Source organism: Lynx canadensis, chromosome F2 (assembly GCF_007474595.2).
Source record: "Lynx canadensis isolate LIC74 chromosome F2, mLynCan4.pri.v2, whole genome shotgun sequence".
In the NCBI taxonomy this organism is placed as follows: domain Eukaryota; kingdom Metazoa; phylum Chordata; class Mammalia; order Carnivora; family Felidae; genus Lynx; species Lynx canadensis.
Window position 1 is genome coordinate 64,673,877 of NC_044320.2, and position 4,398 is coordinate 64,678,274.

At 36.9% G+C, this 4,398-nt stretch overlaps 1 pseudogene; it reads right to left on the minus strand.

Annotated features, from left to right (window-relative positions):
• Window positions 1–2,554: 2,554 nt before the first annotated feature.
• LOC115506051 lies at window positions 2,555–3,983 on the minus strand (annotated as a pseudogene).
• Between the last annotated feature and the right edge of the window lie 415 nt (window positions 3,984–4,398).

The window sequence follows — 4,398 nt, forward strand, 5'->3', positions numbered from 1 at the left end:
ATCATTCATGATTCAGAAAGAGATGTAAGGTTAACAGACAGTTGATTTCTAAGGTAAAAGAATTTTAATTATTTTTAATTGTTAAGATAAAATAATGTTCTGGTTAATTAAATGGATGGGAGAAATCCTTTCAAATGTATGCATATATCAATCATCCCAATGTACACTTTAAATATAATTGTATCTGCCAACAATAAAGGTGGGGGGGAAGGGCCTTGAAATACAGTAGTCCTGTATGTATATATTTTGACCTAGAGGAATACATTTTTTTAAAAAACAGAGTCATCTGAATGATATAATTTCATATCACTGCATATTAAATTTTATTTTATTATTTATTTACTAAAATGTCAAGTCACTTTAGAGTTTATAATGGAAAAAAATTGTCTTCTCCCTTTTTCACCCCTGATCTGTGCTTTCCAGAGGAAAGATATGAAATTCATTTTCTTCTGGCATTTACCATTATATTCCTAATTTATGCCACATATACTAATGTGTGACTCTTTCAATACTAATATCTATTGACTTCATACTATGAAAGATGAGGATTTAGTTTCCTAATACACCCTTTCTCTCTTTATCTAATGTGGTTCTGTACCATGTTAGGTTAATATTCAATTTGACATTAATATTGTCATATAATAATCACAGCTGGACCATGTACTCATTAATGAAGGAAGCATTTCCTTGTGTAACTTTATTTCCCTGACTTCAATCACTGCCTCCTCTTTGTTTAATTCATTTCTTATGTAGCTTCCACTGATTCATGCCTAAACTCCCTCCCATTAGTGTGAATAAAGCTCCCCAGAATATGTTCATAAACAATAGGTAAATGTGGCTCCTTTGTTTCTTAGAACAATCTTCCCAGAATCCCAGGATGTTCTTTTTCTAACTGGGCAAGTGTGCTTTCTGGTCCTGCTTCCCTGCCGCGGTTCTAGGATTTCCCTGTACCATCATGTTAGGAATTTACTTCACCTGGCTCTCTAGTTAGGTTTTTCTGTTTCCCAAACTCCATATCTTTTCTTTCTTGGTCTACAAATTCAATTTACTTGAACACCCAGTAGGTTCCTGAGAAAGGGTGCACGAAGGTCAATATGTTGCATCTTTTAAAATATTTTATTCTAATCTCACCACTTGACTATTTGACCATAAAATCCTAGATTGGAAATAATTCTCTCAGAATTTGGAAGGCACAATTCCATCGTTTCCTGACAACAGCATTGCAGTTGAGAGTCAAATTCCATTGTGGTCCCCAGGCTTGTGACAACTTCTTCTGAGCCCCTCCTCATCCCATCCCATACCCCAGCCCCTCCCCTGAACTATGCTTAGACGTTTTCCAAATCATATCTTTATTCCTAACATTCTGAAATTTCTTGGTAGTGGTAACTTATTTTTCTCTTAGTAACTGTGCTAGGCACTTAGTCTTCCGGTTGAGGAAAGCACATTCTTTTCAACCTGTTATTGGAAATTTTCTTCTGTCATCTCCTCCTCCCTCACCTTCTCCCCCCACGTTTCCTCTTCCTCCTCCTTTGATAATTTCCTTTGTCACATGTTTTCAATTCTCACTGCCTGAAATACCACTGAGTTAATGTTGCCTAATTCTATAATTTTCTTATCTTTGTTCTATTTTTCCAACTTTGGGGTAGATTTTGGGGGAGTCTTTGGGGGAGATCGCTTCCCATCCTTCCCATCCTCCTGTTAATTTTGTCTGTATTTAGGAGATAGGATCTACTATTTAAGAGATTTTTGCTATCTGAATACTCATTGTTTATAGCATCTTGTCTTTAATTTTTTAATGCTGTTTTCTCTCTCTTCTTTTACTGAAAGAAAATAAAGGTTCTTTTAATCTGGCTTATTGGTCCCATACTTCATCTATCAGTACATTTGCTACTATTTAAAAATGGAAATGTCCTATACTGACAGTAAAGTGTGCAATTCCTTTGATGAATCCAGTCCTCTATTTTAGTTCTCTGTATTAATCTGAATAACAGATGCCTATTTTAATTTACAAGGCAGATGGCAAACTTTCCCATAGATCTTGTGAGATTTCACCTTGTCATGGACTTTGTGTTTTAAGGTTGAGGTAATGAAAACTTGAGCAACAAAATAGTCAAGCTACACAAGCAATGAGCTATGGCCTCAGATGCTCTCATTATATTCTCTCCCTTTCCTTTAGGCCAGGGTAGCTTTCTACCTGGCCAATGGAAAACAGCAACTGCTGTAAAACCTGAAAATAAATTGTTCTAAACCCAAATCCCAGAGCATTTTAGTAGGCTTTTCTATGGGCATTTTTGAAGCATTTTAAGGAAAGTACTAAACACCCAGCTCCCTCTTCAGAACAGATCCAAAGAAAAGCTCTGCTCCTTCATATGCTTTTGTTCAATTCCATCACATTCCATTCACATCTTCTGCTAACCAGGGTGAAGAGCCTTAGGCCAGTTTAAATAGCACAAACTGCACTTTTGTTAATACTATTTTTCTCTCAGTGTAAGTTCTCGATGCTGACATTTCCAGTGTTGGGAAGTGCAAATACTGTTAAACATCCTCCTTCTTTTCATTGCCAGACAATTCCTCTTTCTCTATCTTCTCCTGAAGGATAATCAACAGCTTGAGATAGATGTTTCAGAACATAAACTACTGCATGAAGACCCTCTATGCTCACCCAGACAGTATGTGCCTTCTGCCACACATGTCACTTCAGAGATAATGCCCTGGTAAAGAGCATTTCTTGTCCTGAGTAAGTAGTATAGCCCTGCCTGTCTCAAGTCTACAGATACAGCTTATCTCTGGAGGCAAGCTGGATAAAGATCAGTTTCTCTTCTTGGAGGCTATCCTTTTTCCAAATGGCATATCTGTTACAATAATATCCACAGAGCCATTTCTCAGGGAGGAATTGCAGATATCCCATTGAACAGCTCTTGGTCAATAAAGAAGAGATATTATTGGCGGCCCTATTCACAGCCAATGTATTGTTATCACCAGCAATATAACCATTAAACCATTCTGTAGCCCCCTCTATTGGTATTGCCTCTGTTCCATACATCCCTTCAACTATTAAATGAGTAGGTTGAGGACACAGAGACTGAGCATCCCATAGGTGAGAGTAGATCTGAATTGTAGCTCCAAAATGTGAGCTGTTTCTTTGGTGGACACTCTCTTCTGTCAATGCAATGCCTACAAAGATTTGGTTATCATGGATATTCAAGAATCTCCACCTCAAAGTTGGTCATGTCAGCTTTCTACTTCAATTAATTCTGAACAGCACACCTAGAATTTCTTGCAGCCTGATTTGAGGTACAGCAGTGTTTCTCTCCTGCCCTATTGCATATGACTCTAAACTTTAACACTTGAGGATCAGTTTCTCCTTCTGAGCTTTCATCAGTCTTATCTTTGCAAGATGCCAAGTCATTACCTACTAATGTTGGTACCTTTTTGATAGCTGAATTTTCATAATAATCTAAGGTATGTGAATCTAAGCTAGTGTTCTCGAATTCTTTTAACATCTTTGTCATCTGTTTTGTCTCCTCATCCATTATCAATCTTACCTTTACTTGAATTCTGATTTATCTTTTTATGTATTTTTTTCCTTGAAACTGGTGTTAATTTTCCATATTTTTAAAGGGTCTGAGCATGGGAGCTTCCAGCCAATTCTTCAAAATCCTTTAACACTTCTTCTTTTGTTTCTTTGAACTGGTAATCTTCAAACTCATGAACAACCACAAATAAGTGATCAACTGATCTCAGACAATAAGCCTGAGCCAGACTTTCACTGAAATGTCAGAATATACCTCACTTCATTTCTGCAGAGTTTGTACGATGAGCTCAATTTCTCTCTCATTTCATCTGCAGCCATTTGTTCAAAACCAGTAGGTTCAGTGGCTCCACTAGTGACTTGCAGATGCTTAGACTCACTTCTGAGGCCAGTTTCTTTCATGAAGGTTCACATCCAAGAAGCAGTTAGTGGTTTCTTGAACTTCGGACATGTTGGCAGTTCTTCTAAGATCTATCTATAACATCGTCTTACCCGCCAGAACAGACCCTTCCAGCTCCAGCACCCCACAGGCATACCCCAATGCTATGTTTTCTCTTCTCTCTCAAAATTTTGGGTATAGGACTTTTTTCAAGAAATTTATTAGCAAAATGTTGAAACACATACAAAAATTGAAAGAATTTTAGAGTGAATGCCAATATACCCATCATCCAGATTCTAGTGTCAACATTTTACTAGACCTGCTTTTTTGCATATTTATTCCTACACTGATACATTGCATGCTTTTATGCATTTTAAGATAACTTGTAGATAAGTGTATGTCCCCCTAAGTACTTCAGCATTTCTGTCATTAACTAGAGTTCAATATTATTTTTCTTTTCACGTAAAAGTTACATACAATGTAATGC